This window comes from Mobula birostris, chromosome 10 (assembly GCF_030028105.1).
Source record: "Mobula birostris isolate sMobBir1 chromosome 10, sMobBir1.hap1, whole genome shotgun sequence".
Taxonomy (NCBI): Eukaryota; Metazoa; Chordata; class Chondrichthyes; order Myliobatiformes; family Myliobatidae; genus Mobula; species Mobula birostris.
Genome location: NC_092379.1, coordinates 41,592,356 through 41,606,277, shown reverse-complemented (window position 1 = coordinate 41,606,277; position 13,922 = coordinate 41,592,356).

Here is a 13,922-nt window from a genome sequence, read left to right as displayed (position 1 = left end):
GAAAGGAGGAGGAGGCATACTGGATACAAGTGACTGTCGACAGAGCAGCAAAGCTAATAACCTCACATCCTTGTTAACAGTTAAACCCATCGGATACACAATGCCACTGGGTACACTACAGTCAATGAAAATAAATAGGGGAAGTAGACAGCTTGATATCTCAAGCTAAATTGAGACAGCAGAAAGACTGCAGACTAGAATCTGCAAGGCAGCTAAAATCCAGTGACACTACGTACGAGACATTTACATTTCCAGGGGTAATTCTTTAAAGAGTGTTGTGTATGTGGCCTGGCTACACAACAATGCTATTAATAAAAATGCTGGAGACAGGAGCGAAGTTTCATGGTTGTTTACTAGTAGAAAATGATGCAGAACACACACATTTGTATCAATGTGCACCTAATAGCGCATGCAACGATGTGTTACTACAACATAAAGTAGTCCCCATATTATACAGTAGGCTGACCTGGCTGATGCTGTAGTGGCGTCACCCCGAGTTTGAATCCAGCCGGCTCCTCTGCACGCTTTCCATCCATGCTGGGTTACGAGCTGGTGATCTCTTTGGAAACTCACCCGGCAGAAGGCAATGGCAAACCACTGCTGTCACTTGCCTCGTACGCGGTTCCCCACTATGTCAGAGAGGCGTGGAGGGAAATCGTCCGGCAACTGGAGAAACTCCGGATGTGACGTAACTTTCCTTTTTCCTGTACGGTACAAAGAGAGAGTGAAGAAGGTTTTCAAAGATGTCAGCGGCAGATCTCGTTGCAAGTCTGGACAGCCGTTTCTTCACTCCTTTCTATGATAAGGCAAGCACTAGATAAGAAGGAAAACATGCAGATTAGATATTAAAAGGAGACAAAATGGGAACGTTTCTGAAGATAATCAGAACACGCATCTATCTGTAAGCTATGACGACAACTTGTGGGAATTCTAGCGATGGAGTATGTCATTTCTAAAATATTGCAAGTGAATTCATACATTGCCAACTCTTAATTCCTGTTGCTTCAAGACCTATTCGGACAGATGGGACTCGTCAGCTCATCTAGGAGAAGGAAAATTCTGATCTCAAACCTCTGCTGCCTTGCGGCTGTACCCACTCACAGGGAAGGCTTCGGGAGTAAACCCGGAGCTGGAGTCCCTAAGGCAGTCCTACGCTGAATGACAACTCCTGTGGTGCTCCTGGTACCAAACTCAATCTGCCGTTCCTTTGGGTGCATGCAGACGGGGAGCTTGCTACATGGGGCAACAGCTTGCTCTCCATATCGTACTGCTACCTCCCTGAAATGAGTTTTTGCAGGGTGGGATGTCTGGCACTAGATTTTAACACCCGTTCCTAAACCCTAAAAATCACCTAATATAAACACAGAACTCTTTACTGAGGATTGTACTCAAAACTCTGGATTGGTTCTTAAAATATTCAGCTTCCAGAAACAGGGAGGCAAGTAAGAGACAGAACTGAGAACTTCATGCTTGGCTCTATAACAAGGTTTATAATTCTGAACAATTAGTAAATCCCTTTAACTGGAAACAGTTCCAAATATCACAGCATTGTTCCAGCAGCTCGAATAACCCTCTTGCTGGTTCAGAGTTTTGAATCCATAATTTGTGTTTTATCCCCTTTAATGAACGTGCTGAGGACTGCATGTTTTTCCCCGACCCTCACTCGTTACACGTGCAGATTACAAAACACACATCTTTAGCTTAAAGAGCCTTTTCTACCATCAGTGCCCCCACAGCAGGAACCCAGCAGACACCCATCTTGTCTTGTGCTCATCTTCAGAGACCCAGTGACAGACTCTGGGACAATGCAGGCCACAACTGCTCGAAGGGAGAATGCTTATGCTCGTACCGAGCTGGGTCCAAAGCCACAACTTACCAGTCATGGCTTCCTGCGCAAAGTACTTTACGTCCATATCTTGGTCCTGACCCAATTTCTCCAATATTGGTTTGAACTCGTTCTGTAAAGTGCTGTGATTTAAAAGCAAGTTTTAGTACCTGTGACCTTCAAAACAAGATAGCAGCACATTCACTTAAATCTAAAGCGATACTGGATATTACCCAGATTAAAATCTCCTCTTTCTGCCTCTCACGCAGGCTCCCACTACCACAACTGATCGTTTACTGGCCAGATACGGGTTAGAGCTCAACTAGAAGAGTACGGTCACAAACTGCAGCTGAGCTCATTTGGGTTAGTGGATGCAAAAGGAGAATAATTCGGATGCCGCATTTTTATGCCGTTGAAGAGAGGGGGCACTGAATGCATAAACTTCCTTTTAATGCAATCCGTCTGTTATTGCTTTCCACACAAATTCCAATCAAATCACAAACGCACAATTTCACAAAAATCGTTCACCGGACGGGTTGGCGGGGTGGAGATACGTTGCTACCAAAGGAGGTGCAGGGTGCTCCTTCCCTCCGCAGACCTGCAGGTCACCCTTGGGCAAGGTGCAACACCTGCTTAAGCCCCCCCACCTGATCAGGGTCACGCGATGCCGTGGGAGCAGATGGTGGACAGTGATGTGTGCAGCCAGTGCAGATCACAAGTCCTGGTTGTGCGACCACTGATGCCGGGCAGACAATCTCTGAAGAGCACTGATAATGGCTGGGGGGTGGGGGGTGGGGTCACCTCGTCTTGTAAAAACACACACGGCCCAGAAGGCGTCAATGGCACAAACCAGTTCTGCAGGATAATTTGCCAAGAACAACCGTGGCCATGGAGAGACCACGATCGCCCACGTCACATGCTGATGAAGATGGTGGTGGCGTTAACTGAAATCTCACTGTGCGGTTTTCACTTCTAACCAGGATTTATCCATCAGTGGTTGAAGGAGAGAGGGAAAATGTATTAAAGAAGATTGGAGGAGCAAACTTTTCATGCAGGAGTTGGTAGCTGAGCTGCCAAAGGAGGTGGTGGTGGTGCAGGCCGGAACAAAAACCTGGACAGTCACTTGATAAACCTCTGGTTAGGTCACATTTGGAGTACTGAATTCAGCTCTGGTCTCCCCTCTAAAGGGCGTGGAAACTTTGAAGAAGGTACAGAAGATGTTTACAGGACGTTGCCCGTGATAAACCGCTGGTTAGGTCACATTTGGAGTACTGAATTCAGCTCTGGTCTCCCCTTTAAAGGGTGTGGAGACTTTGAAGAAGGTACAGAAGATGTTTACAGGACGTTGCCAGTGATAAACCTCTGGTTAGGTCACATTTGGAGTACTGAATTCAGCTCTGGCCAGCTCTTTAAAGGGTGTGGAGACTTTGGAGAAGGTACAGAAGATGTTCACAGGACGTTGCCTGTGATAAATCTCTGCTTACGTCACATTTGGAGTACTGAATTCAGCTCTGGCCTCCCCTTTAAAGGATCTGAAAAAGGTATAGAAGACATGCTGGCTGGTACTGCAGATGTTACCGGAGAGGTTGCTTTCTCCAGGGTGATGGAGTCTGAGGGAGGGACGAGTTGACAGAAGTTTACAAAATTCTGAGGCAAAGGCAGACGGCTCACAGTTGAGATGTAAAAGCCAGAAGAGAACAGCTCAAAGATGTGCTGAGGATTTGAGTACCTGGAACACACCGACGGGTCTGGTGGAAGTGGATGCAGGTATGAAACAAGAACAAGTGTTTACGATCCAATGAAGGGTCACGGTCTGAAACAGCGACTGGTTATTCATTTCCATGGACGCTGCCTGATCTGCTGAGTTCCTCCAGCGTTTTGTGTGAGCATTGAAGTATTTAAGACACTGTTAGACAGGCAAATGAACGTGCGGAGAATGGAGGATATCGGCCACGTGCGGGCAAAAGGACACGGTTCAATTAGGCGCTGCTTTATTTATAAAGTCTGCAGGTGTTGGAAACCCAGAGCAACACACACAAAATGCTGGAGGACCTCAGCAGGTCAGGTAGCACCTATGGAAATGAATAAACAGGTGACGTTTCGGGCCCAGACCCTTCGTCCGGACTGAAAAGGAAGAATTAGTTTGGTACAACATTGTGGGCCAACGGGCCTGTTCTACAGGTTCAGTGAGCAAGACAGAGGGATGTGGAGTTAGTGTGGCTGAGTGGGTTTACAATAGCAAGGAGTGATTGTCAGTATAGATGCAATGGACAAGAGGTCATGCTTCTATACAGTACAACTGACTGTATCCAGAACCCAAAGGAATATTGCGCATTGCTTGGGAAAGCTGTAGTAAAATGAGGCCCTTGGAATACAAAGGCAGTGGAGAGACCTTAAACAGGTAATTTGGAGGGTAGAAACGGGCTACTAAATGTTCTTGGTGAGGATGTCCTTTCTTTAAAAAAAAGGGGAGAAGGCAGGCGAGTGGGGTTGAGGGGAATAATAAATCAGCCATGATAGAATGGCCGTGCAGTATCGATGGGCCGAACGGCCTGGTTCTGCTCCTGTGTCTTATGGCCTTAACCTCTGGATAGAGAAGAAGATCGTTTAAGGGTACCAAAGGATCAAGGTCAAGCAGGAAAGTGAGGCAAACACCACAGGGGAGGGGGAGGCCCGAGGGTTAAGTTTATGCCTCTCCCCCATGCAGTACATGGAATGAGCTGCCAGAGGAACTGGTTGAGGCAGGCACATTAACAACTTCAATAAGCACAGGTACGCGGGCAGGAAAGGTTTAGAGCAAGGGTGCACAACTATTTTGGTGCCATGGATCATTACGCTAGGGGTCCATGAACCCCAGGTTGAGAACCTGGGACGATGGGACCGGCAGAGACGGTGGTCTTGGCCGGATTGGACCTGTGGGTACAAAAGACGGTGCGACTCCATCACTAAATGCCACCACAGTGGCGTCTCAATTTCCATTCCAAACTGGAGGTGAAACATTCTCCACAGGCCGGGTTATAAGCCCCAACTCAAATACTTACCTGGCATCTAAAACCGGTCCTATTTTCTGCAATGATTTAGCCACGTTGAAGCGAATGTTTGCCACCTGATCGCCTGCCATCTGGAGAACCGTCGGCAGCATGTGCTTTGCTGTGATTTCTTGGCCACAGGCTTCAGACAACACCTAAAAAAAAACAGCAGAAAATGCAAACGTTCATTCACAGCCCCGAACTTCACGAAGCAAGACTGAAGAAAAGGTCATCGATCTGATTTGTGCGACGCTCAGAATGTATTTTGCCCCATGATAAAAAGGCATAGTCCACACTGGCACCAATGATCACCCGCAAGGAGAGAGATGAGGTCCTGCAACGGAGATTTACAGATCAATAGACAAGTTGTAAAGAAGAAGTGCTGGTGTATTGTAATCGCTGGACTACCCCTTCTGCCATGTACGAGCGAGTTTAGAAACAGGAAGGCAGGACGGCTGAAATGTACAAAGTGTGGGTGCAGAGCAGACAGCATCACTGGGATCTCTTCCATGACAAGGTGACCCGAGCCAAGAGGGAACCAGGATTATAAGACGCAAGAGCGGAATTCGGCTATCGAGTCATATATGATGGCAGAATATAGCATTAGTGGTCAGACTCCTGGCACTGTGGAGGATCAGAGGAATCTTGTGGTCAGAGTCCATAGGACACTCAAAGCTGCTATGCGGTTGACCCTGCGGTTAAGGAGGCATACGGTGCATTGGCCTTCATCAATCGTGGGATTGAGTTTAAGAGCCGAGAGGTAATGTTACAGCTATATAGGACCCTGGTCAGACCCCACCTGGAGTACTGTGCTCAGTTCTGGTCGCCTCACTACAGGAATGACTTGGAAGCCGTAGAAAGGGTGCAGAGGAGATTTACAAGGATGTTGCCTGGATTGGGGAGCATGCTTTATGAGAATAGGTTGAGTGAACTCGGCCTTTTCTCTTTGCAGCGAACGAGGATGAGAGGTGACCTGATAGAGGTGAACAAGATAATGAGAGGCATTGATTGTGTGGATAGTCAGAGGCTTTTTCCCAGGGCTGAAATGGCTAGAACGAGAGGGCATAGTTTTAAGGTGCTTGGGAGTGGGTACAGAGGAGATGTCAGTGGTTAATGAGGTGGAGGATAAATGCGTGGCTGAGAGATTGGAGCAGGAGGCAGGGATTCAGATTTCTACATCATTGGGACCTCTCTTGGGCCAGGTGTGCCCTGTACAAAAAGGACGGGTTGCACTTCAATCTGAGGGGGACCAATATCCTGGTAGGGAGGTTTGCTAAGGCTGCTGGGGAGAGTTTAAACTAGAACGGTTGGGGGCTGGGAACCGAACTGAAGAGACTAGGGAAGAGGGGGTTGGCTCACAAACAGAGAAAGCTTGTAGACAGTGCGAGAGGGAGGATAGGCAGGTGATAGAGAAAGGATGCTCTCAGACCGAATGTTTGAGATACGTCTATTTTAACGCAAGGAGTGTTGTGAACAAAGCGGATGAGCTTAGAGCGTGGATCAGTACTTGGAGATACGATGTGGTGGCCATTAGAGACTAGGATGGCTCAGGGACAGGAATGGTTACTTCAACTGCTGGGTTTTAGATGTTTCAACAAGGACAGGGAGGGAGGCAAAAGAGGTGGGGGCGTGGCACTGTTGATCAGAGATAGTGTCACAGCTGCAGGAAAGGTGGACGCCATGGAGGGATTGTCTATGGAGTCTCTGTGGGTGGAGGTTAGGAACAGAAAGGGGTCAATAACTTTACTGGGTGTTTTTCATAGGCCGCCCAATAGTAACAGGGATATCGAGGAGCAGATAGGGAAACAGATCCTGGAAAGGTGTAATAATAACAGAGTTGTCATGATGGGAGGCTTTAATTTCCCAAATATCGATTGGTGGATCCCAAGAGCAAGGGGTTTAAGATGGGGTGGAATTTGTTAGGTATGTTCAGGAAGGTTTCTTGACACAATATGTAGATAAGCCTATAAGAGAAGACGCTGTACTTGATCTGGTATTCGGAAATGAACCTGGTCAGGTGTCAGGTCTCTCAGTGGGAGAGTATTTTGGAGATAGTGATCATAATTCTATCTCCTTTACCACAGCACAAGGCTAATAGGAAGGAGCTTAAGAAGGAAATTAGGAGAGCCAGAAGAGGCCATGAGAAGGCCTTGGCAGGCAGGGTTAAGGAAAATCCCAAGGCATTCTACAAGTATGTGAAGAGCAAGAGGATAAGACGTGAAAGAATAGGACCTATCAAGTGTGACAGTGGGAAAGTATGTATGAAACCAGAGGAAATAGCAGAGGTACTTAATGAATACTTCCGTATTCACTATAGAAAAGGATCTTAGTGATTGTTGTGATGACTTGCAGCAGATTGAAAAGCTTGAGCATGTAGATATTAAGAAAGAGGATGTGCTGGAGCTTTTGGAAAGCATCAAGTTGGATAAATCGCTAGGACTGGATGAGATGTACCCCAGGCTACCGTGGGAGGCGAGGGAGGAGATTGTTGAGCCTCTGGTGATGATCTTTGAATCATCAATGGGGATGGGAGAGGTTCTAGAGGATTGGAGGGTTGCCGATATTGTTCCTTTATTCAAGAAAGGGAGTAGAGATAGCCCTGGAAGTTATAGACCAAAGAGTCCTACCTCAGTAAGTTGATGGAGAAGATCCTGAGAGGCAGGATTTATGAACATTTGGAGAGGTATAACATGATTAGGAATAGTCAGTATGGCTTTGTCAAGGGCAGGTCGTGCTTTACAAGCCTGATTTAATTTTTTGAGGATGTGACTAAACACAATGATGAAGGAAGAGCAGTAGACGTAGTGTATATGGATTTCAGCAAGGCATTTAATAAGGTACCCCATGCAAGGCTTATTCAGAAAGTAAGGAGGCATGGAATCCAAGGGGACATTGTTTTGTGGATCAGAACTGGCTTGCCACAGAAGGCAAAGAGTGGTTGTAGGCAGGTCATATTCTGCATGGAGGTCGGCCTCAGTTATCTGTTCTGGGACCCTTACTCTTCGTGATTTTTATAAATGACCTGGATGAGGAAGTGGAAGTGGAGGGATGGCTTAGTAAGTTTGCTGAGACACAAAGGTTGGAGGTGTTGTGGGTAGTGTAGAGGGCTGTCAGAGGTTAGAGCGGGACATTGATAGAATGCAAAACTGGACTGAGAAGTGGCAGACGGAATTCAACCCAGATAAGTGTGAAGTGGTTCATTTTGGTAGGTCAAATATGATGGCAGAATATAGTATTAATGGTAAAACTCTTGGCAGTGTGGAGGATTAGAGGGATCTTGGGGTCCGAGTCCATAGGACGCTCAAAGCTGCTGCGCAGGTTGACTCTGTGGTTAAGAAGGCATACAGTGTATTGGCCTTCATCAATCATGGAACTGAATTTAGAAGCCGAGAGGTAATGTTGCAGCTATATAGGACCCTGGTCAGACCCCACTTATAGTACTGTGGTCGCCTCACTACAAGAAGAATGTGGAAGCCACAGACAGGGTGCAGAGGAGATTTACAAGGATGTTGCCTGGATTGGGGAGCATGACTTATGAGAATGGGTTGACTGAACTCGGCCTTTTCTCCTTGGAACGATGGAGGATGAGAGGTTACCTGATACAGGTGTGTAAGATAATGAGAGGCATTGATCATGTGGATAGTCAGAGCCTTTTTCCCAGGTCTGAAATGGTTGCCACAAGAGGACACAGGTTTAAGGTGCTGGGGAGTAGGTACAGAGGAAATGTCAGGGGTAAGTTTTTTACTCAGAGAGTGGTGAGTGTGTGGAATGGGCTACCGGCATCGGTGGTGGAGCCAGATATAATAGAGTCTTTTAAGAGACTTTTGGATAGGTACATGGAGCTTAGCAAAATAGGTGGCTACAGGTAAGCCGAGTAATTTCTAAGGTAGGGACATGTTCGGCACAACCTTGCGGGCTGAAGGACCTGTATTGTGCTGTGGTTTTCTATGTTTCAATGCAAGTTTTTTTTATGCAGAGAGTGGTGAGTGTGTGGGATGGGCTGCCAGAGGCGGCGGTGGAGGCGGAAACGATCGGGTCTTTGAAGAGACACCTGAATGGATACATGGAGCTTAGAAAAATAGAGGGCTATAGGTAAGCGGAGTAATTTCTAAGGTAAGGACATGTTCGGCACAGCTTTGTGGGCCGAAGGGCCTGTATTGTGCTGTAGATTTTCTTTGTTTCTATGAGTCTCCTCTGCCATTCCATCATGGCTGATTTATTTTTCCTCCCAACCCCATTCTTCTGCCTCCTCCCTTATCTTTTCACGCCCTTAACAAATCAAGAATCTATCAACCTCCACTTTAGATATACTCAATGACTTGGCCTCCAAACCCTCTGTGACAATGAATTCCACCGATTCAGTACCCTCTGGCTAAAGAAATTCCTCCTCACTTCTGCTGTAAAGGGACGTCCTTCTATTCTGAGGCTGTGCCCTCTGGCCCCAGACTCTTGCGCTATTGGAAACCGCCTCTGTGCGTCCCTTTTATCCATACCTTTGCTCGAGCACTTTGGGAGGGTTTAAGCTGGTGAGGCAGCAGGGCTGGGACACAGGATACTAGTGTAGCAGGTGTTAACTCAGAATTCTATGTCAAACTCACTGAACAGGCAGGTCCGGTAAGCAGAGAAGGCAGAAATAAGTGGGAAAGCACGAGAGGGCTGGGAGGTTTAACCACATGTTTCCGAACATAGAAATTCACAGCACATTACAAGCCCTTCGGCCCACAATGTTGTGCCGACCAGGTAACCTACTCTAGAAACTGCTTAGAATTTCCCTAGCGCAGCAGTCCCCAACCACCGTGCTGCGGACCAGTACCAAGCCACAAAGCATGTGCTACCGGGCCGCGAGGAAACGACATGATTTGGCGATAGGAGTCGCTGCACCTTTCCTCATTCCCTCTCACCCACTGTTCAGCTTGAACACACGCGAGGTCATTACTCGCACGTCATCCATGTCAGCACAGGAATAAGATCAGCTCGTCGAGCTTGCAAATGACGGTGGGCTGAAAAGTATGTTTGACATAACATCTCTGGCGACATTCTGGATCAAAGTCAAGGCTAAATATCCTGAGATAGCCATGAAAGCACTGAAAACGGTGCTTCCATTTCCAACATATCTCTGCAATGAATGCAACGAAAACTAAATTGCGGAAAAGACTGGACATAAGGAACCCCGTTCGAGTATCGCTGACTCCCATCAGCCCGTGATAGGACCGTCTTGTTGCAGGGAAACAAGCCCAGGGCTCCCACTGAATCAGCGATATTGGTGTGTTGCAATGATTTTATATGCTCATGCGGGGAAAATACGTGCTGTGTGTTTAATATCCAAATGTTACTTAAAATGTTATGATGCTATTGATTTATAAGTGACTTGTAGAACCATACAACAATTACAGCACGGAAACAGGCCATCTCGGCCCTTCTAGTCCGTGCCGAACTCCACTCTCACCTAGTCCCACCGACCTGCACTCAGCCCATAACCCTCCATTCCTTTCCTGTCCATATACCTATCCAGTTTTTCTTTAAATATTTTCTTTTTCTTCCTTCTTGTCATAGGAAGCATGGAGAAGATCTAGAGGGGACACAGAGGAGACTTGCCAGGCTGCTGCCTGCATTAGAGAGCGTGTCTTATGAGGAAAGGTTGAGTGAGTTGGGGCTTTTTCTCTTTGGAGTGAAGGAGGATGAGAGGTGTGGATAGAGTGGACAGCCAGAGACTTTTCCCCAAGGCAGAAATGGCCAATACCAGAGGCATAATTTTGAGATGATTGGAGGAAGGTACACAGGTAAGATTTTTGTTTCACACACACAGAGTGGGTGGGTGTGTGGAATGCCCCGCCAGGCGTGATGGTAGAGGCAGATGCATTAGGGGCATTTAACAAACTCTTAGATAGGCACACAGATGATAGAAAAATGGAGGGCTATGTAGGAGGGAACGGTTAGATTGATCTCAGAGTAGGTTTAAAGATCAGCACAGCACTTTAACACAGTGCTTTAACGTTCTATGTTCGAGGTACAATTGCTCTGCCTAGTTTGCCAACTAACCAATGCACCATCATTAGCACTAACACCGCAAGACAAAGCTCACATTTTTATGTCATCTGCTAAACTTCTAGCCACATCCAAATCATTTACAGGAGAGTTCCAGCACAGATTCCTGTGGTATGCCACGGGGTAATCACAAAAGCCGATCAGCAAATCCACTTTGAACCCAATTTGTGAAGTTACTTCGGATCCCTCGGTCTCTTGCTCGTTTGGGGACCTTGTCAAAAGATTTTCCGAAGTCCCTGTAGACAACACCAGCTGCATGAGTACACCCGTAACTCCAAGAAACTCAGATTGGCCGACAGAATCACCCCTTCGGCAGGAGTGGAGAAAAAAGATGAGTAGATTTAAAAGTTGGGGGGGGGGTGGGGAAGGTGAGTGGAGAAAGAAATACAAGGTGCTGGGTGAAACCAGGAGGGGGGAGGGATGAAGTAAAGAGCTGAGCAGATATCACAGAGTGAGAGAAGGTTTCACTGACTCCCATCGAAAGGAAGCAGCGATCACGGAGGGGGAGCAGTGAGAGAGGGGTTCACTGAACTCTCGAAGAGACTTTGGGAGCTCAGCCCTTCCTTCCCATAACAGCCAAGGATACATTTCATCAGGCCTTGGAAACATATCCGTCTCCAACCCCACTAAAGACTCCTAATACATCGGCTTCTTGCCCTGTTTGAGTTTTCCAGCCATGTCCTTCTCTCAAACAACAGGAATTCTGCAAATACTGGAAATTCAAGCAACACACATAGAAGTTGCTGGTGAACGCAGCAGGCCAGTCGACGTTTCAGGCCGAGACCCTTCATCCTTCTCTCACTCTGTTTCTCACAAAGTTTTCCTGGATCCCCCCTGCTTTGGGCCATTCCCTTTGAAATCGTTCCTGCTGATATCAGAGAGGTTGAGGTTCTGTACTACTATAACCTGATAACTCGTACAACTGTGTTTTGCCTTTCTCCTTCGTATCCAGGACGTCTTTGAGGAGCGATGCCTCAAAAAGGTGGCATCCATGGTGAAGGACCCCTGCCACCCAGGACATGCCCTCTTCTCACTGCTACCCTCAGGAAGGAGGCACAGAAGTCTGAAGGCACACACTCAGCGATTCCAGAACAGTCTCTTCCCCTCTGCCATTTCTGAATGGACACTGAACCCATGCTCTACTTCACTACTTTTTATTTCTGTTTCCGCACTATTATTTTATATATTTACTGTAATTCACAGTTTTCTCTGTTATTATGTGTTGCACTGTGCTGCTGCCACAAAGACAGCAAATTTCACGACATTATGCCGGTGACGTTAAACCTGATTCTGATATCCTTGCTCCTGTACCTCATGCTGAATACTGGGAGAGCTGTCACATGTGACCACTCCTAGGGACTACCTGTACACTGTTACTTGAAGCTCTTTTTGCATATTCCTCCAAGGAATGTGTGGGCATCACAGGTTGAAGTGGTATTTAATTCCTTTGTGGTGGGCTGCAGCCCTTGAGGTGTGGGTGCACCCACAATGCAGTTAGGGTGGGTGATCCAGGATTCTGACCCAGTCAGAGTCAATGCCCTGGTTCAGATTTTTACTGCTATGCTGTAGGCATTTCATTTTAGCAGTTCTGTAAGAGCAATCTGTTCTGCTTTCAGCCTGTTTGGGTCTGAGCTCAGGAATGAGGTGTCACCCAATCAGGATGGTAGAATTGGGAGAAGGTGCTAGAGAATGCTGGGCAGAGAGGTCTTTGTTTGGCCGGAGCTGGGAGAAGACAGGAGGAAAGATGGTGGACGATGAGGGTGCTTTGTGCAGATGAATGGCTTCGAGGAGGAAGGACCAATAATCCTGTGGGAAAGCCTCTTTGTTCAAGATGGATTTCCAGTGACCTTCGGAAGGTGGTGTGTGCTTTCACGCAGATGGAGGGAGGGTCCAGCACGCGATTTACAGAGAAGTTCAAGATTTGAGCTCCACTGTATACGTAGAATGGGCCCTTTTCGTTTTTTTTCTCTTTCTTTCCTTTAATAACTGTTTGCTTAAGTTAACATTCTTAAATATATTCTTGAATAATTCTACGCAGTGAACAATCTGTTATTTTCTGCTGACAGGCGATTGCCAGGGGCAGTAAATCACACAGCATTCACACAAACCGGGGTTTGGGTAGGCGAGACATCCCTACCTCACAGATTTTGCGGGACCAAAGTCACATACTCCTTAGATGTACGAAGCCTGAAGTTTCTCCCCGCGGAGTCCAGTGGCTGTTTGCGAGGGGCTAAAAGGCTGCATTTCCAGAGACGCCCAGTGAAAAGGGGGTTTCAGAAGTAATGGCAATATATTTCCAAGTCCGGTTGGTGTGCAGCTTGCAGGTAATATTCCAATGTTTTGCTGTTCTTGGCTGTTTACATCAAGTTCAAGTTTAATTGTCATTCATGAATACCCATGAATACATCCAAACGCAACAGTGTTCTTTCAGGGTCAAGGTACAAAACACAGTACCAACAGTCATACACAGCATGTGGCACATATAGAGTAAAATATAGTCACACAACAAATATAGTCCAAGTCCCTGAGTCCATGAATGTTGCAGCAATCTGTAGTTGAACACGTACATCCTGCCTTCTGCCAAGCGAACACTTGGGGGGAGAGGGACAGCACCAACGTTACCTTAAACGCTGCGCTACACCACCTCCAGTGCCAGCTGTAGATGCCTCTCTCCTGGGTGGCTGCAAACAGGCGGCATTACACATTAGCAATGCTCAACAGGGTTTTGAGATCACAAGGAAAGAGACTAAGACAATTGCTCGCTGCCAGTCTGCACGCCAACCACATTGCTGACTCTCTGACACAGGGAGCAGAACGATCTGCCCCAAGTCCAGCTTCTTCAGTTTCTACGCCGTTGGGGTAGGCCGCAGCACTCTTTAAGTGCTTAACTTCCAGCAGGGTCTTGAGATCGTAAAGAAATAAACAAAAGATAGTAACACATTTGGCTGGCCCCGTAGAACCCGCCGCACCCCAGCACACTGCCATCTTACCGGAAGTTCACCAGTAGAGGCTTGTGGATCAGT